Source organism: Euprymna scolopes, chromosome 3, assembly GCF_053919585.1.
Source record: "Euprymna scolopes isolate OS-2025 chromosome 3, ASM5391958v1, whole genome shotgun sequence".
Taxonomy (NCBI): Eukaryota; Metazoa; Mollusca; class Cephalopoda; order Sepiida; family Sepiolidae; genus Euprymna; species Euprymna scolopes.
In genome coordinates this window covers 150,969,362-150,992,568 of record NC_136484.1, presented here as the reverse complement: position 1 = coordinate 150,992,568, position 23,207 = coordinate 150,969,362, and the positions used below count along the sequence as shown (strand labels likewise).

At 33.2% G+C, this 23,207-nt stretch overlaps 1 protein-coding gene and 1 pseudogene across 8 annotated transcripts in view; one reads left to right on the top strand and one right to left on the bottom strand.

Moving 5' to 3' along the window:
* Positions 1-23,207, bottom strand: part of LOC145259827 (putative protein phosphatase 2C T23F11.1) — a 338,384-nt gene that overhangs the window by 64,302 nt on the left and 250,875 nt on the right. The gene's annotated exons all lie outside the window — the stretch shown is intronic.
* LOC145264279 (U2 spliceosomal RNA) lies at positions 18,858-19,080 on the top strand (annotated as a pseudogene).

Sequence of the window (23,207 nt, the reverse complement as noted above, 5' to 3'; positions counted from 1 at the left end):
AGAAGTTGTCTTGTCCATTATTTTTAAACAAAATTCAATAAAATTTGAATTTTCTCAAAAACAATAAATTTTATAAAGTTTATGTTCATCCACCCCATGCCGATAGAAGTTCCAAGCGGCAGTTGTCAAGTCATTACAATATTGTAAGTATAACTATTCTTTTTACATTGTATTCCGAAATCATCTTACACCAGAACTTTACATTATTAATATTTAATTATGATATTACTATAAGTTACCCTTAGAATGGTAAAAAAGAGATAGGTCTAACAGAACGTTATAGTTTGCAATAAGTGATTTATCTATCAGACAAAATGCTGCTATCCTTGGGAATCGAATGTTTGATCCTGTCCTGAATTTTTTCTTTCCATTTAAAATATGATATGAGAGTCTGACACTTATGCAATACTGCGTGGTAACCACGTTTTTGATTTTCAATTTGGAGAATATTATGAGGACACATTTATTTGATGATCAGTCTGCAGCACTTTTCTCAAATCACCACCTTTTCATTGGCACTGGTTCAATAACAATGAATAGAGATCTTCAACTGCACAAATTACCATGTGGCCAGACGGTAAATTCAATTAGTGACTGCTGATTAAGGTTTTCATTGCTAGAAATTCCCACAATGTTGGATGGCCCTTAGAAATGATGCTGTTATCATCAATTATAATCTTTTGGAAGAGTTATTAATCCATTGATTGTGTTATTGATGAATATCAGGCAGTAGAATTTCCTGTAGAATTCACTACAACCGCCTGAAATGCCACATCATAACCTGATATTGGGGTTCCAGTTATATTATTAAGAAATCTTGATCCACTGTGTAATGGCATAAGGTTAGCAATAAAATCTTTGAAAATTACTGTTCTGGAACCCATTATAACTGGAAATTTTAAAGGTGAAATTTAATTCCTTAGATTCCCCTTATTTCTTCTTACATGCCATTTCAGTTCAAAGGTTTACAATTCGCAATAAAATTATTTTTGTCATGTTTATAAATAAGGCTAAATTTTTGCCATGTCTATAAATAAGGCTAAATTTTTGCCATGTCTATAAATAAGGCTAAATTTTTGCCATGTCTATAAATAAGGCTAAATTTTTGCCATGTCTATAAATAAGGCTAAATTTTTGCCATGTCTATAAATAAGGCTAAATTTTTGCCATGTCTATAAATAAGGCTAAATTTTTGCCATGTCTATAAATAAGGCTAAATTTTTGCCATGTCTATAAATAAGGCTAAATTTTTGCCATGTCTATAAATAAGGCTAAATTTTTGCCATGTCTATAAATAAGGCTAAATTTTTGCCATGTCTATAAATAAGGCTAAATTTTTGCCATGTCTATAAATAAGGCTAAATTTTTGCCATGTCTATAAATAAGGCTAAATTTTTGCCATGTCTATAAATAAGGCTAAATTTTTGCCATGTCTATAAATAAGGCTAAATTTTTGCCATGTCTATAAATAAGGCTAAATTTTTGCCATGTCTATAAATAAGGCTAAATTTTTGCCATGTCTATAAATAAGGCTAAATTTTTGCCATGTCTATAAATAAGGCTAAATTTTTGTCATGTCTATAAATAAGGCTAAAGGACAAAGCCTCAAAGTTGTTGAACTTAAACTTCAAACACCTTGCTTTTCTCATGACCAGTTGTATGTTGGTTGCTCACACATTGAAAGTCCTGAAAAACTCTACATTTACACACCTGTTAGAGGCCACACCCAAAATTTTATTTATGTAGAGCTTCTTCACAACTAATGCAACAGGTGCATTTACCATTGTTCATATATGTACTGCTTGAAACTAAATTTTAATTATTTCATTAACAGAATAGATTACTAATGCCATCTTTATATATACTGTACATTAAATAGTGAAAACAGGAGATTTAACAGTTTTCAGATATGTACTATAATATAAAATAATAATTGCAATTCTTATATTTTGAAAAAAGTAAGACTAAAAGAAAAAAAAGATTAAACTAGAAAAGAGGATTAGGGTTACTGGTGAGACCTCTTTAAAATAATACACACTTACTGCTCCTACCTCATGGATGTGTGGAGAAAGAAACCATTATGAATTAATGTTTTGTTTAATCAATAAGATAATTATGTATGAGGACGGAATATTCAAATATATCAAATACAACCTGGCAACACCGGGTACTCCAGCTAATTCTACATAAATTTGCTAGGTTCCAGTTAACATACACTAATATCTATTTGATTTTTTTAAAAACACTGTACTGTATATTAAAACTCTTGATATTTTTTTTCACTACTATTATCAAAAATCTAAGTGCAAAAGAATAAAATAAAAAGGGTTTTCGGGAATCCATGAGAAAAACGAATCCAGTGCCGGGTAGATGATGCTCTATACTACAATGGCTGAGGAAACATGAAAATAAAATAATAGAAATACTTAACTTTTGTAAGTTGAAAAGCATCACCATCACCAGAAACTGTTTTGGACATAGAAAATGGAAACTAAATGTTTTTAGCAGCTTCATCAGATAATCATTTTGTTTAGTAATTTACAAAAAAAAATAAAATGTAAATCAAAGAATTTTACTTTCTGTTTATTAACCAGATTATGATTGAACACACAATCCTCAGATATATTTTTAAGAAAAAAAAAAAAACTATTCGTTTATCACAAATTGCACTGGCATCACTTTCTCAGAAAACAAAATGATGTAAATGCAAATAGGAAGATACAAAGGAGAGCAAGAGAGCGAAAAATGAGTCAATAAGCCATTTCATACTAAACCATTCCATGCCTAATTAATTTTATAATTCGAACTAATACAAAATGACTTCATAAAGTAAAAAGGTTAAAGACAATTTCTTTTCCATTATAAACCAACGATTAAATCTTCATAAATTACTACATCATAAGAAGTAGTTATCAGTTAAAACTAATTTTGCCAAAGTAGGTGGTACTAAGAGAGTAGGAGGACAATGTACTATTAAGAACATCTGTATTTTAAAACTCGTTTCAAGTTTGTAAGCAGTGCACTTTAATTTCAATCTGATAATCTTCAGAATTTTTAAATATGTTAAAAGATATGAGAGAATGAGAGTATATCAATGCACATTCTTGACTTTTAGTACGTATTTTACTATATTACAGCCAGGATTCCCAAACTGTAACTCTTGCTGTAGGTAGCAGGTAGCAGCCGGGCGTCAGTGACCCGCAGCAGCAGGTAGCAGCTGGGCGTCAGTGGGCCGCAGCAGCAGGTAGCAGCCGGGCGTCAGTGGGCCGCAGCAGCAGGTAGCAGCCGGGCGTCAGTGGGCTGCAGCAGCAGGTAGCAGCCGGGCGTCAGTGGGCTGCAGCAGCAGGTAGCTGGACGTCAGTGAATCACAGAAGCCAGTGGCTGGAGCTGAGGTGTGAGCTGGGGAGCCACTGGAGTGATCTGGTCACTGCAAGAGTAAGCTGGAGAGCCGCTGCAAGCCGCACAAGTAAGTTGGAGTCCCTGGAAGCGAGCTGCAAGTGAGTTGAAGTGGGTTCAGGAATTCAGGAATTGGGATGGCAGGCTTTGAGTGCAAGACCTAGGAGGTAGGCAGCAGTAGAGAGTGGAGTGTACATTGCGTTCTGCTGCCTCTAGTTCCCACGGCGACAACACAACTTGATGAGAGTCAAGTTGAGATGGGAGTGCTCCTAGCTTCCGAGCTGAACTGAAAATTTTCTATAAAAGCCCCTAGCTTTATGGAGAGCTAATCCACTGCCAGTGATGGTGTCACTAAACAAATGACTATAATTTCACACAATATTACAGTTAAAAGTGTCTTCAGTATTTATTAACTGCATTTTTTAATCTAGGTTCGAAAATAGTCAATTGTTTTTGTTTAGTTTTTTAAAAAAGATGAAATTTTTGCGTTTTCTCTTTGTGGTTTGAAAACACTCATTGCTATTTTTAGCACATGTGGTCATGGCATATTACTGGGAGTGTTAGGTAACATTCAACCGTGACAAATTTATGATTTTCATGTCTCAGTCTTTTCTATTGGAAACTGGAGTGATAAACACTAGACATGTATGGTACCAGGCAAGACTTCAACCCACCCTCCACACACACACATAAATCTAAGTCAGTCTGGTATTATTTCCTGGGTACCCCCCACACACACACACAGACACCTAAGCTTGTGTGTGTGTGTGTGTGTGTGTTTTCCAGAATAAAAAAAATAGCAACCAGCAAAAAGTGTAGTGTTGAATATCTGGAATATGAATTCGTAGAGATGGTATCACACAGCTACCAAATGACAACAACCTATGTGTCAACTGTGTGAAAAAGTGTTTTCCAATGAAACCAAGAATCCTTTCATACATTTTTGTAAAATTTCACAAAAATGCACTTTGATAAAGCAAAGTTATGACAGAATTTCGACAAGAAAAGCTTTAGAAACAAAATCATTAGAAATATGTTTGTTGGAATTTCACAATAATTCATTGATGGTTTGCATGTTTCATAAAACATCTTTACTGATTGTTAGATCTGTTAAGCATCATGACTGGAGAAGAACTTATTCAATTTGCAATAAGGCATGTAAAAGATACTGTAAAAGCTTTTCTTCACTAATAATTCGATTCAAAAATTAGATGAAAGGATTCAGAACACTGGAGAAAAATTGTGCAATATTTCTACAGCAAAATTTAGATTTATGTTAGAAAAATCCACTCTACAAGAAAATTAGTTTTTTTCTGCTAATGTTTGTTTCATCAAAGATAAAAAGTTGCTATAAGAACTTATTTGTAAGACAATTTAAAACAGATACTTAGGGAGAATAAATATTTAATGTTGTGAAAAATTTTCCAAAGTAAAAAATCATCCCATTTACTAACATACTCGCTTGTGCAACAGATGAAGCACCATCAACGATGTTCGTCGTTGTGGTTTTATCACTTTCTGGAAGGGAAAAAAAACTGTACCTCATGTGCTTATGATGTATTGCATAATCCACAGAAAGCATATAAGAGGTCAACTTAATGATCATTGTAAACAAAGTCGTAAATAAAAATTTAAAACACATTCTCAAATCCAGACTTTCTGACAGCTTTTGAATGTTCATTGCTAAACAAAAATTAAATGGCTGCCAAAGGGAAACTTCCTGAAACCTTTATATTGTTTGATATGGTCATAGAAGTTTGCCAATGTAAACTGAATTCTGTAATCTTAAAAGCATTAATAGGTGGCATTGCTTATTTTTCATATATACTCAAGGTTCAATGAAATTAATTTGCATTTGGAAAGAAATGATAGCAATATTATCAAAATCTTTATCTACTATCTTTACCTTGTTATTCAAACAAAACTTATATACCATTTTCCAAGCCTCTCTTAATTGGATAAAGAGAAACACATTAAATGATGACCTTCAAATAAATTCTGCTCACTTGAAAATGTTGCAAAGTGATATGTACGAAAGATTTCAAAATATTTAATTGCTTAAAATACGAGAATACATTTTCAAATGTCAACAGTAAGAAAACAGGAGAGGCAAAAAAAGAATTAGATTCAATCTAAAACATTGAACTACAAAGTTTGCTTTTTTTTCTTCTTTTTTTTAATAATTTTTTTTTTTTTTTTTGGGGGGGGGGTACAAAAACGTGACTTTTATCCAGTATTATGGAACAAGATAAAGATATACTTAATAGTAAAACAAAGCTGCAGTACAGGTGGCTTCCTCCTTTCTGGGTAAAGGAACAAACTTATCTACGACTTCTTAGTGAATTTCAGTCTGATCTAGAGAAACTAACATTCCTGTTCAAGTACACTCATCCAATTAGAAACAATAATGAAAATTTAAACCATTTTATTTAGTTAACTAATATTTTTCAATACATATTGTATTTAATATTCATATATTTTCACTTTGAAAGAAAAACATTTGTATGTGTATAAGGAGAAATAGGAACACTGGAAGTCAATAAGGCACTACAGTGAAAAAGTTTGAGAAACTAAGTTTTACCAACACAAATTGAAGTTATGTTGTCATATTGACTAAAAGTATTGTAAAGTGCTACATGGAAAATCAAGAAATATTAAAGTTGAATATATGTTAAACTAGTGAAACGTGTGATACTTAATATTGCTCACAAAAAAGGAAAAAAAAAAGAGGAATTCAAGAAACTCTTGTTCCCAGTCCTGAACTCCATATTACTGATGCTATTTTGTATTTATGTAACTGTCAATTTTAAGTTATAAATGTTACTTTCTAGCCTTATGCTGTTAACTGAAAAACTAAAATGAATTTAAATTGTCTTTTCTTTTTACACAATTTGTAAAATGTAAGAAAATACTTAAGGTGGAGACTTGTAAACTTTGAAGCTAAAGCACAAATCAATGCATTGTGCGAAAATTGTAAAAATTTGTAATATTTTAAAATTCAGTCAATTTCAAATTCTTCAGCTCATTTTTATTAAAAATTAGTAGGACCCATTAACCAGAGTTACCTGGTGGAAGCACGTCCCCTCCCTCATAAAAAATTAAACTACAGTTGTTGCCTAACCCCCAACCTCCTCATGTTAAGAACGGCTTTCGGAATAGACACCCCATTTTGTGAGGCGGGGTGCAAAAATCTTTGCCCCAAATTTAAACTTGATAATCATTGTCAGGATAACCACCTGCAAATACTATAAGCTAACAAAAAAAATTGGTGGGGGGAAGTAGTGACGATCGGATAGAAATAGATTTGTTCCTCGCGTATGCATACAACTGATTATGCCACTGATTTAAAGTGCATAATACAGGTCTTTATATCTGGAAAACTACTTTTATCTGTTAAATATAAATGAGATTTTCTTAGTCAGCATAGGCGAAAACCTTTAAAAGTCGTCATTTTAAAGAAAAGTGTGGAGATAAGGTAAAAATTTACCTATAAAAACAAACGTAAACAAAGGTAATGTATGTGCAGTGTCATCTCAAAAACTACTTGTATATACCAAATATAAAGAAGATTTCCTTAGTCAGCATAGTTGAAAACATATGCAGACAAGTTAAGTAACATGACTGAAATGTAGCTAAGCACAGGAAAATATGCAAGTAATTTAAATCACCTACATTAAAACTAAATGTAAAAAGGATTTTAAAAAATGGCTCCATTATAAAACAAAGTAAAAGAAAACAAAAAGATAGCATTATGTGAGGTTCACTAAGCCGCTTTGAAAGCAAAAAATAAAAAAATGTTACCCGTACATATTTCTTTTTTTCAGGGTTTCATTTTTTTTTGGGGGGGGGGATAGTGGCGTGGATTTAATACGTGCATAGGTAAGTGTAAGGTTATCAGCATATAATTTTCTGCTTATGAGCGGTCATTATATTTGTATTTGGTTTATTTTTTTAAATGATTGCCTCTTGTAGAGAGTGTTGCCATATTTGGAACATTCATTTGTTTTAAGAAGTTGATTCCAAAATAATCGAATTGTCATTGAATTGTCAATAATTTGGTGTTAACCTTAAATTATTTTCTTACAAAATATAAACAGAAAAGATACTATTATCTAAATAGTATGTGATTTCCAAATCAAATACACAAGCAAAAAATATGAACAGAGGGAAGAATAATCATTTGTATAAGCATATTGGATGTTTTGGCAAATTTTGATCATTTTGGTACTTTGTTAATTAATTACGACAATCATGTTGACGTACCAGTTCTTGCCAGATTATCAAAGTTAAACAATGATCCAGGCCAATACAAGATGGGTGATCATTTAGGTATACTAAGCATTGTATACAATGGCAGAGTGCAAGCACTTCCACTATTAGGAGCAGTAAAGTGCCTCTTCCTCTATGCTAGCCAGTGAGAAATCTTTGAGCAAGGTAGAGTACTCACTTAGCCTTCCCACCCCCTGATCAGGGTATGTGAAGTCACAGCAGCAGATGATGGATAAACTGTTGAGCAGCCTGATGGTTTCTTTCGGAATTGGTCAACTCTTCATTGTGTTAGGCAAATGATACTGATTGAGGTACAATGGCTAAAACTACCCACTGGTTGAGTACTGTTGAAACGGTCTAAATGCAGAAGGGACTGATGAGCCATGATCATTGTCTGCAGAAACCGACTTAATACATGAAGAAAATTTAAATAATTTCAATGACAAATGATAAACCTTAGTAAAAAAAAAATTCAAGTTTTTTTGTTTTTTTTATTTCTGCACATAGTAATTTTAAACCTTATTTAAATTTAATTTATTCTATCTTAATTGATTTTATCATTTAAAAATGAAAATTATAATTTATTTTTTTTTAGTTTTTATTCATTAAATTACTGTTTCTTCTAATTCAGAATGAAACTGTACCTCTTTTTGAGTTTCTACACAACAATTCATAATTACATACATCATAAACATTAATAGTTTCTACAAAACAACCCGTATATAATTAATTTTATAATGTAATTTTTAACACTTTTCCTAATCTTTTTTTTTTTTTAAGTTGCTTTAGTCGCAATCATTCATTAAGATGACTGTCTAGATCAATTCATGTGATGACAGATTTAGTCACCCGGTCATTATATCTCCATGACCATGACTTGGGCCTGGCTCCAGTGTCGATATGGAAATTTGAAAGTAATGAGATTGGAAGGAACATGAAGAACAGTGACAAAACCAATAAAATGAAAAAATGATTAGCTATGTAGGGTGATCAGATTAACTGCTTTACTAGACAGAAATGAAAGGTGATATAATTAAAACTTCAAAAATAGTTAATAGCATTATACGTAAAGCGGGCATTTTTTTAAAATTCTTTTATTGACTAATTGTTTTGTTTTTTTTTGCTGATAGAGTAATAGATTTTTAGAAATTGCTTTCAAGATGGAATCAAATACATTATTTTACAATTGAGCTACCCCTTATAAAAGCTAAAACCTACTCAAAAATAAGGATTAAATGAGATTAATAAAAGAAATGAAAGATAAAAGGAGTTAAGGGAACATTTTTTACAATTATCATATTGAATATTCAACAAAATTTTATTGGTATATTGATGATGTAATTGTCTGTACGAAAAGTTAAATTTAAAAAAAGAAAGCAACGTATAAAAAATAATTACTTAGAGAAAGATTAAAAAAAAAAGTGATGTACAAAAATTAATTGGAAAAATGGTCTAAACCTCTGAAGAATTAAGATCAACCTCCTATTAATTTAACAACTGTAGAAATGTCATCTGATATGTCATTGTCTTAAAGTAATTAATTGGATGTAAGCAATCAGGGAAATAAAATATTCAATTTTTTAATTATAAAAGATAATTGATAAGTTGGGATTACTTTAAGCTATCAATCAACAGACTGAGTTTATGATGGCTAAAAAAGACAAAAAATCTGGTTTGTACAACAACAAAAAAAGGTTCATCCCAGATTTGCAGTAAACGATTTGATATTTGTTCATCCAAATGAAGAAATGTTAATTTTTTTAAATTCATTTTTCACGTTTATATTATCAAAATGGCTTACTGTTACTTAAACCAATAATACAACAATCGTTTTAAATAGTGTGTGTATAGGGCAAAGATCCAAACACAATTTGGATAACTATTTTTTAACCGTTTATAATAAACCGCTTGGTATTGATTTTTTTTTCTTTTTTTTTTTTTTTAATCACCTTCACCTTAGACAAGGCATATCGCCACTTGGACGTAAGGGGCTACTAACTGTGACCATGCCTAAGAAAGATTAAGATATTGGTTTACATTACATTTGAACTTCTCCATATCAATAGAGTCAAGGAAGCATTTGTAATTATATTGTCCTATTTTCTTATGTATATACAATACTTTTGTCAACATTAATTAAATTAAAGGGATTTAAAAAATTTAAAAAAAGGATAAATTACCAAAACCTTTCTTTAAATATGTTTATTCATTTTCAAAGGACATAATTTAAATGAAAACTTAATTTTTTAAAATTGCAATAGATTTATAAAGATATGCAAGTTATACATATAAAAAATAATACTTAGAAATAGGTTAATGGTAGTCAGATGATAGGTAGGTTTTGCTCATTTTTTTAATAAAGTAGAGATTCTTGATATACACAGACAGGAGAGAAATAAAAGCTTGGAGAAAAACAATAAAAAAGGCCAACAAAACAAACAGGACCTAAGTGATATTGACGTATATAAAACAAAAACTTACAAAAACCCTTACAAAGAGTTGGGATTGTTGTTTTGTTTTTTGTTTTTTCCCCATATAAATCAAGTGGATACAACAAAGTACTCATGAATAAAATGTCCATGAATTAAGACAACTGGAAAAAATAAAAAATATACGAAAAAGAATCAATCGTGAGAATGGCAATGACCGGACAGTCAACAGTATAGAGAGATGAACAAAGGGATTGGGACTCAGAATGGGTTGAGATTTTAGATCAATAACACAACAGATGCAACAGATCCATAGCATCAGTGTTATTTGCATATGCATCATATATTCATTAGCAGTAATTTGTGTTTTCCTTTTCTATTTTATAGACGTAGTAAATGTTTAAAATTTAAATATACAAACATAAATAATTTAATTTGCTTCAAAATCAACAGGAAATTAGTTTTTCAGATTTTGACATTAGAAAGAATAAGATTTAAATGGTCTAAATGATCAATATTAAACTGTTTATTACCATTGTTGTTGTAGAAAAAAAAACATTTTTAGACACAAGTGCACTTTAACTAATCGAAAGTATTATTTTTGTTTTTGGAAGGGTTATAATTTAATGATTTTTTTTTTCCAGACCTAAATTTTATCATAATTCAAAACAAGTTCAATTAAAATAAAATAACTTTTGCAATATTTTTTTTACTTATAATGGGGTATGATCCAGCACAGTCAGAAGATTCTATTTATAAATGATGCTGCTAGGAACTGACGAATCGAATTAATTCACGTTCCACTACCAATCAGAAACCAGAATTGCTCCATAAAAATTAAACCTTTTCTATAGTAAGTTCGCATGCGTTGTTTTCGTGTCAACACGGGAAGAAAAATCTTTTGTTCTGAGGCTTCTAACTCAACAACTGTCTTTTGAAAACCACTCACCTCCAGGACTTATGTAGAACAACAAACCATTAGAAACTGTTCTGAAACTAAACATGGCTTACAACTCTAGAATAACACAAAAAAAAAAAAAACATTACTTACAGAAACATTTATCGAATTAAATTAATTAATTTTTGAATTTACTATATGAGCAACAATATTTAAAATCATTATTTAAAAAATTTACTAATAAAATTTAACATTCTATATTTCAAAATAATTTTAATATAAATAATTCTTTTAAATTCACAAATAAATATAACATTGAGTTTAGAATATTATGAAATGGAATGTCATCTTTAAATAATATTCTTTAAGAAAATATTAGTTAGATGTAAAATACAACAGTGAAATTAGAATATTTTTAAATGTTTGAAGTTTTTGGGGATTTTTTTTTTCAATAACTTTATTTGAAAACAATTAAATTATGAATTTAGTTGTTGAAAAGAGATCAAATTCTTATCTAAGTCTTAAATTTTGAATTGTCACCTCTTTTCCATACCATAACTCTACAGAAAACGAAAACAAAGAAATACTTCCGGTTAGCTGAAGTGCACTTATGCTCATTTTTGCATATGTAATAATTGAAAGGATGTACTTAATTTATCAGTTTGTTTTCATTTAATGGAAGTGTCTCAAAAAGAAATGATTCAAATAGAAATCGCTTGAGTAGAAAAGTAAGATAATATATAACAAACACTCAATATAATTTAGTTCAAGTTCTAATAAGAGTTAATCATTTGCAAAATAAATATTTTAAATGAACAATTAAGAATATAGAACTAAATCTCATAATTTAATGCTCATTTTTTTTTTTTTCTTTTTTACCAAATATAATTTTTAGTTAATTGAAACTTGCAGATACCAGTCAACTGTGGCAGGATATGTCCAGCTTTGACATAAACATTCATGAGTTGACATTTCACACCATCTCTCTAGCCCCATTGAATTCTCAGCATTAGAGAGAAATACTCCTGCCTTACTGACTGATAATGAATAATTTGCTGGATCAAGCTTCAAAAATCATTGGAGAAATACATTATTCAAGACAAAGAAAACAATTAACTATAGATCAAACAGTGAATAGGATACACACCTTTGCATTCATTCATAAAGAAGCAATAATGTAAATAGACAGAAAAGTTTTTTAAAAATTAACATTAATTTGAGTATTTCTTATTTTAATCACTCATTCAATTTTTACTTTAAATGAAAAATAAAAATATCTTCTATAAATATAAAAGCGAAAATGTATGTGTGTATGTGTGTTCGCTTTTTCTGTATATCTACAAAAGGCTTTTTTCAGAGAAGCGGTCAGTCTGTTCACAACTTCTTATAACTTTTTATATCACATATAAATCGTAATATCTCAGAGTTAACAACGGAGCTCACCTGTCTATTTAATTTGCTTTCAACAGTTTTCACTCGCCGCATGTGGATTAGGCCTTTTCCTATAATAAAAGCGACACTCATTCTGGCGGTATTTTTCCGGTCTCGATCGCCGGAAATGTCCAAAAGCAATCAGCTTTGATCAATGTGGAAATAGTTTCCATATATCAAACAATTGCTATTCAATTTGGACAAATGGAGCTGTTCCCCCCTACCACCAACGTCTTGGGAAAATAAAAATTTAAAAAAGCGTTCCCGCAGTAAATGAAATACTATCCTGCAGTCAAACTTGACCTCATTAAGTCATTAAAACTTGCACCTGCAAAATCTAAGTAAAGTTAAATAAATTCAAACGTGTTTCCCTTAGCATCTCACGGTGGCCCAATGGTTAAAACCGTCTCACTCTTTTTTTCACACTTTAATTTACAACTTTGCCTCAAGGGTTCGGGTTTGATCCTCATACTTACCTACCAAAACATTTTTTTTTAATTTTAACCCCCCCCCCCCGGGAGTTTAAATTTACCCAAAACCACACACACCTCCAAACACCCGAGCAATGCCGGGTACCCCTCGCTAGTCTATAAATATAAAAGCGAAAATGTATGTGTGTATGTATGTACGCTTTTCCTCGATGTCCACAAAAGGCTTCTTTCAGAGAAGCGCTCGCTCGCTTCACAACTTCTTATATCATCTATAAATTGTAATATATCGCACTTAACCATGGAGCTCGCCTGTCTATTTAATTTTATTGACTTTCAAACGTTAATTATTCCACATTTCCCGCATCAGCACGCGTTACATTCGGTTTTCGGTATAAAAAAAAGTGAAACTCGACTAATCACAGGCCCAGAGCCAGTGGTCTCTAGAGGGCTAAGTAATGTTTGGTCAACGTCGACTTCGTCATATCAGACAGGGGAGCGGGTTTTTAAAAACAAACAAACCGATTTATTATTGACCTCATTAAAAACTGTCCCGCACAAAATGCTAACTGCTGAATACCTATCGCCGTCACATCAATCAAAAACGCGCACCTGTTTTTTTTTCACACTTTACTATTTTCCAACTGCGCGTCGTCAATGCTTCTTTTTTTTCACGGGCACCTGTTTTTTTTTCACACACATCTGCAAACACCCGGGCAACGCCGGGTACCCCTCGCTAGTCTATATATATAAAAGGAAAAGTGTATGTATGTATGTTTGTGTGTCTGCTAAAAACTTTCGACAGGCGCGACGAAAATTCACAAACTCGGTATCACATTGAAGCTCCATCCTTCGCTCAAAAAATATCGAAAAATTGACCAAAAACGTGCATTTTTTCAACCTGAAATCGACAGTTCTTGACAGGAGATGGGGGGGGGTCAATAAAAACGGTCCTCTCGTGACGATGACCGGTTCTACGCATGCGTCAGATGACGTCGTGACCTGATTTACTTTAAATAGTTGAAAAACTGAACAAATTTCATGTCCGTCACTTTAGCTCAGTTGATTAAGGCGTTGGTTCATTATCTAAACGTTTTGGGTTTGAATCGTGGTGTGAGATTTTTTTTTTTTTTTTTCGATTTTTATAATTTAAATATTGAATCAGTGTTATTTAAGCCATTTTTCATGTAACATTCGTTTTTCTGTTCTTTTACTTCGCTTATTCATAGTGACACCCAAAAACACCCGGGTACCCACCGATTTTTTAAATTTTAATATGGAAACAGGCTTATTTAAGCCATTTTTCACATGTTCGTTTTTCTGTTTTCATCATTCGTTTGCCTTACGTTAGATTTTTTTGTGGTTTTTTTTTTTTTTTTACTTCGCTTTAATTTACCCGACTTTTACAAGCTATTTTCGAGATATTTTTTGATCGCCGCGTAGCGGGGAAAACAGAAACTGGCTTCCAGCGCAAAACTAGGTCAAACATCACGCAACTTGACGTTGTCGCACCTACTAATTTCGGTTTATAAACGTTAAATTAACACTTATCAATTCATCTGTTCCTGTGGTCAAGATGGTTAGGTCGCAGGTTTTTTTTTTCCATTTCCTTTCCACCTCCGTGTCAAAGGTTCGGGGTTCAAGCCTACCTTTATACTCAAACTATTTTTTTTCTTTTACACCTCCAAACAACCAGCCAACGTTTTCTTTTTTTTTTTAATAGGATTGTTTTAATCTACCCCCCGCCCACCAACACACACCTCCAAACACCCGGGCAACAACGGGTACCCCCACTAGTATTATATAAACGGCAAATGTCTGTCTGTATGTTTAGTTAAAACTTGAAAAAGACAACGTCTACGAAGTTTTTTTTTTTTTTTTTTTTTTTTTTTAAATCAGCATAACTCAGGATATATATCTAAAATGATGAAAAAATATTACATTATTTGAGAGTCAAATGGCGATTTGTATTATTTAATTTTATCAAGATGTATACATATCTTTTAATGTTATCACAGTTTGTTTTTCAGCAACTGACCAAAAGAAGTAACTAAATTTTCAGAGTTATCTCCCTTATGCCAACTCGAGTTATGCACGTGTGTGTGTTCTGTGTATTGTGTGCATGCGTGTGAGAAGAGAGAAACGGATAAGCTGGACATAGAAAAATAGCGGGAAACGAGTGAAGAAGAAAGAGTATGGCGGTTACCATAATGTAATTCTTGTTGGGTAGGTCACCATTTCGGCGGGTCCCCCTTTTGGGGAGTCGTCGAAATTAATAAGACGGGAGTAGAAACCGACCTGGGAATAATAATAAAGAAACAGAGGAACTTCCAAACGAAACGGTTTTATATTCATTTCAGCGTACAAGTGGTATCGGGTTATAGAAAGTTTGTGATTTTCATTTTGTGTCCCCTGACTCTGGAACAACTCGCATCTCCTTTTTGCTTCCAACACTTTTTTTGTATCTTTCTTTTTGTCTTTCCCACCAGAACTGTTCTCCGTCCTGATTGGTTACAACCTCTGGTCACATTTTTGAGGAAAGGAGGAAGGAAGGAAGGAAGGGGGAAAGGGAAGAGTAGAGAGAAAGAGACATGTAATGAAGAAATAGTAGTCTTGGCTTCACTATACGAGTCCCCCTCCAGTAACGAAGTTAGTTAATATCCTTAGAATTACTACTATGTCTACTTCTGTTTAAAAATAAAAATATTCATTTTTCTTTTTCCATGTGACTTTTCTCCCTGATCTAGATTTATACATGCCACCAGCAATTTTACTCTCTACTTTATCGGTATCATCTGTTCTGACATCCTTATCATTAGTAGTACCTATCTGTGCTTTCTCGGTCACTCTAGTTCTATTACTCCTAGTTGGCTCTGTAAATGGTTTTAACCTATCAACTGATACATGTGCATGAGTACCATTATTCATACTTTATAAGGACCCGAGTACGGTGCTTCTAATGGTTTCCTAACTCGATCAACCCTTAACCATACTTTCTCATAGGAAAGTAAGGTTTTCAGTATAAAAGATTTTGCATTTCCATGGATAAATCCTTTTCCATCGTTGAGTACGTCGATTTGGGACATCCATTCACACAAATTACATACATACTTGTTAACTGGAGTTTCTTTTTCTACTCTTTGCTTGTGTATCAGCTGATGAGGAATCAATATTGGTGCTCCAGTAACAGTGGTAAAAGGTGAAAAACTTGATTCATTAGGAGTGCTGCGTATACCTAGCAGGATCACTGGTATCGCTTTCATCCAGGATTGTTTTCGCACTATTATCGCTGCCTTAAGAGTACAATGTGATCTTTCAATCATCCCATTACTTTGAGAATGATATGAAGTTGTTCTCAATTGGTAAAAACCTACTACCTTGGCCAACTCTTGAAACAATTCGCTCTCAAATTGGCTACCTCTGTCAGTTACAACATGCAATGGAATTCCAAATCGAGATATCCAGGCATTGATAAATGCCTCTGCTACTGACTGTGCAGTTATTTCGGTCATTGGCTGTACTTCGATCCAGCGAGTTGCACGATCGATACATGTCAGCAAATATTTGTATGGACTGAGGTAAGGATCTGACTCATTGCGCGTTAGGGGTAACGGGCCAACAATATCAATATGTATCGTTTGGAAACGTGCGAATGGTAAATCAAACTCCTGGACTGCAGACTTTGTGTGTCTGTGAACTTTTGACTGTTGACATACAACACATTCTACACAGAATTGCTTGACTGTCTTATCTAAGTTAGGCCAGAAGTATCTAGACTTAATCAGTTTAATAGATGCTCCAGTTCCAGGGTGCGCTAAACAGTGTAAACTGTCAAAGACAGCCCTACGAAGCTCTTTTGGGACAAACGGCCTGGGGTATTTGGTTGAAGTATCACACAGGATAGAGCCAATTTCACGTGACACGCAGTATTCTTTTAAATTAGCATATGACTTTATTTCATCATCTCCTTTTTGTGCCTGGGCTATTTCAGCCAAATCACATGCATCTATTTGCACCGCTAAAGCAGTTCTAGATATACAGTCTGCAACTACGTTCTCATCTCCTTTAATATACACCACGTCAGCGATATATTCAGCAAGTACTGACAAGTGTTGTTGTTGTCGATCCGACTTTGCAGGTGTCTGACTATAAAAGGCTCCACATAATGGCCTATGGTCAGTGAATAATGTCACGTGATGACCCTCTATGAGGTGACGGAAAGGTATTACTGAAAAATAAGCCGCCAGTAGCTCTCTGTCGAACGCAAAATACTTGGCCTGGGCTTGCGAAAATTTCTGGGAAAAGAAACCTATAGGTACTGGTTTCTTATCTATTAGCTGGTGTAATGCAGCACCAGCTGCGTATTGACTACTATCCGTAACCAGGTGGTACTCTGTGGCTGAAGACTGCGGATAAGCTAATGCCGTAATTTCTGACAATTTGCTTATTATTGTTCTGAAAGCATGAGTTTCTTCTTCGTTTAGCTCAAACATTGCTTTAGGGTCCAACCTCATTCGTTCGGATAGTGGTAGCACTATGGTCGCGTAATTAGGGACTAACTTGCGATAAAAACCTGTCATTCCCAAAAATCTACGAAAGCTTTTCGAATCTGGGTACTGGAAAGGTTTCTAATTCTTTAATTTTTTTTGAAGTAGGCAACAAGCCTTCTTTGCTTACATGAAAACCTAAGAAGTCCAACTCTGGCACTCCGAATACACACTTAGCTAAGGAAATCTTTAAATTATTATCACTAAGAATCCTGAATATCTTATCTAAGTCTTCCTTGTGCTGTTGTTCACTTTTGCTAAAAACTAATATGTCATCTAAATATACGAATACACAATTTAATTTTAAAAATATCTTGTCCATAAAACGCTGAAATGTGACTGCAGCATTCTTTAAACCAAATGGCATGTAATTAAATTCAAATAAGCCAAAAGGTGTTATGACTGCCGTCTTAGGCACATCTTCAGGGTGTACTTTAATCTGGTGATATACTGCAGTCAAATCGATCTTGGAAAAATATTGTCTACCAGCAAGTTGTGTGCACAATGAATTCATGTTCGGTATCGGGTAGCGATCTGTCTTGGTAATGCTATTCAGCGCGCGGAAGTCACCGCAAGCTTGATATGAATAGGTATCCCAAACCAAAATTTTATTTTTATCATATCTAAAAAAAAGTAATGTGGGCATGTAGATTTTTGTAAACCATTTACAAAAATACCAAATTTATTTTGGTAGGTCAATTAGCCATCAAGTTATGATCATTCAAAGTTTGTCGGAAAGTTGAAATTTGCTATCGTGGCCGAGAAGCCAAATTTCATAGTCTATAACTAAAAATGTAAGCTACTAACAAGTGAAAAATCCTTATAAATGTAATGTCATCTTGTAGTAGATGAAAATTAATACAAATTTAGGCAATAAATATTAGATGAAACCAACTTAAACACTAGGCAAAATCCCTCTATCAACGCGAAAACAGTGAAAATACGACACGGAAATGCAACTTTAACTGTTCATATCAATTTCATTTTAATAGCTAATGTATTGAATCTTCTTAGTATGATTCAAAACACATTAGAGATCAAGATAATTCTTTCTTTTAATTATAAATTGATAAAACCACTCAATTGTGGACCATGTAAAAGCAGTCAAACAGGCAATTTTGTAAAAAGGGCAAAAAAGGTAAAAAAAAATGAGTCAAAAGTATACGTTACTGAAATTGTTATAAAACTGTAACCATTGGTGGTAGAAGCTTGAAACTTTGCAACTTTGCCAATTTTTGGGTGAGGAATTCAAAAAAATGGTTGCCTTGTTTCTAATAACAAAACTTTTTGCCACAGAAATACTTTTACTTTGGGAAATTTAAACTTGCCAAAAAAGCACCGACGACAATAATATTTAGAAATTTTTTATACAAAAAAAAGGCACAAATCATTTTTTTTAAACATTGAAAAACTTTCAACTTAAAAAACAAGTAAGAAAGATATTTTAGGTCTTACTACAATTCCTTTCTTGGCCTTTTGGTCAAGATCAAAGTGTAGTATCTGTTCTTCAGATACTGCACTTCCATTTCTTGTTCTCTTTCGGTGGAGGAGAAATCCTTCACGACTGAGACAATTTTTATTTTTGTACCTTTTCTCCACGTTAAAAAACGACCCTGGTGTCTAACTCTGTCCCGTGTGGAGGCATAGTAAATAGGTACAATTCCTTTCTTATCGATCTTCTCTCAGAATTCTTTCATAGGCTTCTGCTATGGTAGATATCTCAGGAACCCTCCAAATCCTACCATCACTTGAAACTGGCATTACCTCAAAATCCCATCTGTAGACAAATGCTGACTCTACTTGTGCAATGTCATCTGATAAAGGCCATCGAAAATAATCTTTTCTATTTTTTGTTTGCATTAAAAATTTTACTACAGCGCTGGATGCAGATATAATATCAATGACTTGGCCAATGTAAAAGTTGGTGTCATAGTAGACAGCTACCTATTGTCCTTGATGTTCATAACTGAAGATATCCTGAGATGGATCTTCATCACAACTGCAGGAGTTATCTGAATGTTCAGCAGATTCACTTAGGGAAGACATTTTTTGTTGTTTTGGTGGAGGTGGAGATGAATCAATTGGATTTCTTTTCAAGTAGTCAGAGAGAGCAGCTTCCAGTTGAACTTTATTTCCACTGGTGTTGATTTTGACACCTAAAACAACCTTGAGGTATCTCAATTGGTCTTTGAGTGCTTCCAAACCACTTTCTGAAATTTTTTTTATCTGTTTATCAGACTTCACTGGACCACCATGCTTAATAACAGAGTTAATAATTCTCTCTTTCTCAGCAGCAGCTTGACGTTCTTTTTCCTTCTTTAATCTTTCATTTTGTGCAATTTTTTCTTGGACACAAAGTTTCACAAGGGTTTCTTGTTGTGCATGTTTTTGTCGCAAATGTTTTGCATGTTTTCTGGAGATGCTCAGAATGGATTGCCTCTTTGTTGATGGTATTACTTCCAACCAAGCTGTTGTCCAATTGCGCTTAAGCATATTTGAAGATGATCGATTATGTAGTGATGCATGTTGTTTTGTTTGCATGCTAAAATCTACATCTCCAAAGGCATGCTCACCTGACAGATTTGTTAAAGGGCAGCTCTTCAAGGCATCTCTCGTCTCCTGATCTACATCTTTTCCAAAAGCACCTCCTTCAAAAAGTCATGCAACTGGTGCTTAGTGACAATGAGGAACTTACTGAGTATCTTGCGCAAACATTCTAAAACAAGTTCAGGGGCTGTGAGACCAACACAGAGAGACACATTGCCTTCCTCAAAGAATTCTCCATTAAATACACCTTTACAGTCAAATTTTAATAACAACTGGGGATTGTTGATCCAGCATTCTAAACTTAGAGCCATTTTCTTGATATAGTGATGGAAGTCAACATACTGAACAGTGCTGTTAACAAGTTTCCAGAAAGGTTTGGTCAAATTAATGTTCAGCAAACCAACTGCAGCAAGTAGGGAATGTAGTCTCTCATCAGAAATGTCAGCCAAAACACTCTGTAATTTCATATTGCAAGATGTTGCAAACACAGATAAAAATAATTTTATGTGCTCTTTATGGTGATATATTGCCAGGGCATTTTCAAATAGAGAATTAAACCTATTTGCCCGATAACTTGTGATTTGAGATTGGTACCCTTCTTTGCTGCGGAATGCCAGCCATTCTGTCCTGCAACCACTTTTATTGTTTATGGGTGTATGTACGGGTGACGACAAAAAAATAAATTAATATGCGTTCTGTCACAATTTCTGTTAATGCTGACATAAAAAGTTTTTATGTAATTATTTTCAAATTTTAGGACAAAATAATTTAATATATTTACTAATATATAGCCTTGGAACTGAGTTTTTATATTTAGTCAGTTTTTTTCTACAAAGCGTAAATGTTGACATGTTTTACGAATCCAAAACAAAGAAACAAAAAATTAGTAAATAAATAATGCTTATTTTAAGTAATTTATTTTAAATAATTTTTTTTTTTAATTCTCTTTTTTTTTTCATAATTAAAAAAAAACTTATGTTTCTGAACAATAACAAAAACATAGACTTTATCGTCATAAGTCACTAGCCGAACGTTTTGTTTATGGAATTTAATTAAAATAATTTAACAATGCTAAAGTTTATCCAACCGAAAAAAATAAAAGTTTCCGTCAGTCCCACACAATTAAAAATGTTTTGTACACGGTTTTATTAATTAATTTAATTAAAATAATTTAACAATGCTGAAGTTTATCCAACCGTAACCGAAGGAGAAAGCGATGAAAGAACATATGAAAGGTTGAAAAAAGCTATAGAAAATAAACTGGCATTATTTTTTAAATTGTAAATTTTCATTTTTTTTTAATGACGTTCTAAAAATATTAATTAAAAAAATATCTTTCTATAACTTTTAAATAATAAAGAAAAAACAAACTCATTTAAGAACTTTGGTAAGTCCATAGTGAAACGAGTTGTTTGTTCAGTCAGCAGTCAGTACGTTGTGCTGCTGTGTGGCTACTGGCTAGCTGACAGTTGATAATTGATCTCTCTGGCATTAAGTTGAAAATCTCTGTAGGCACCCCAACTTTTATTAGTGTGCGCTCCTTGATTTATGGGGCCATAAACATGACACCAACAGATTATTAAAGAGGAGATCTTCCTCTACAAAACGATGCCTTTTTCGGAATTCTTACTATAAAATTTCTTTCATGTTTCTTTCACTGAAGTTTTCAAGTTGGATTTTTTTTTAGAAAAACCACTTATAACCTTTTAATAACCTCACCATGTTATTAAGTGACCTTTTTTCTTTAAAATGATACCATTTTTATATACTTAGAGACTCACAATATGAAGCGCAACAAATTTGAAAAACATCAACATTTTTTTTGTGTAAAAAATAAAGCGACATTTACCAAAATTAGAGGCATAACTTGAAAAATCCTGAAAAAAAAACTATTAAAGACACAAGAAAAAGAATTATATATCTATAAAGACAAAAGATTAAATTTTATTTAAATCAAAACCATATCAAAATAACCCAAAAAACAAACTAGATATCGCAAGTTGAAGTTAAGGGAAATTTTACTTTATTTACTAGTTTTCGCACCTAAACTAGGCCAGTTTGGGATACCTAATATGAACCATCTGATTTCTTCACTAAGTGCAAGGATGTTGCCCACTCGCAACTGGAAGGCTGGATAACTCCAGTATTTAGTAAGTTCTTAAATTCCGCCTGTGCTATGTCTAATTTAGGACCGGAAAGTTGCCTGGCTTTAGCAAAGACTGGTACATGGCTGCCTGTATCAATCCTGTTATACACTCCGCCATATTCTTTGTCTGTATCGCTATGAGGTGATATTACGCTACTATAGTTATTCATCATTTCGTTAATGTATTCTGCCAGGTCTATTTTATTAATCAATACAGTATTGGTTTCAGTTACTGTGTTGACTTTAATTTCGTGGTCTGTTACATTATCACAGATAGATCTATTCTTGCAATCCACTACTATATTAAACTTGTTTAAAAAGTCACATCCTCACAAAGGGTTAGTGACATCCGCGATCACGAAACTCCATTGGAAAGATCTTCTTAAACGTGGAATCTTGACTTCTAAGCTAGTTTGACCATAGCATTTTATGCTTTCGCTGTTAGCAGTTGAGATATGAACAGGAGTTGGTTCCAAGGTAATTTCATTTATTACAGAACGTGGTAAAATGGAAATACTGGCTCCTGTATCTACAATAAAATTTACTTTTTTTTTGCACTAATTTTTGCAGTAATTTCTAGTAACGGCGGCACTATCGGAGAAAACGCAGTCTGCCTTTTTAGTTTTCCAAATCGCTAGGGGCGAGAGATGAAGGACGCGAGTTAAGTAGCATTTGTATATTGCTCTTTTTCTTCGGCCATTTACACCACGGCTTACATGTACGAGCCTCTTCTGCGAAGTAAATATGGGCTCTACATACTCTCGGTCGCTGTTTCCTTCTATACGGGCGTAGACAGACTGGTGTTGTTTTGCCTGTATGTTTAGTACCGTGGTGACTTGTTCAAGCCTTACTTTCTACAGTCTGAAATACCGGTGTATTTTCTATTAACGGCATCAAGTTGTTGGACAGTCGACCTAACTCTACCAGGGGCATCTCGGTGTGAGCCGCTATCACCGGGGCAATTTGCTTCGGCAGTGCGCGTATAAACTTATGGCGCATTATTTTGTCGTTTGCTCCTATTCTATTTGCAACTGTTAACATTTTCTATGTATGGCGGTTACCATAATGTAATTCTTGTTGGGTAGGTCACCATATTAAGACGGGAGTAGAAACCGA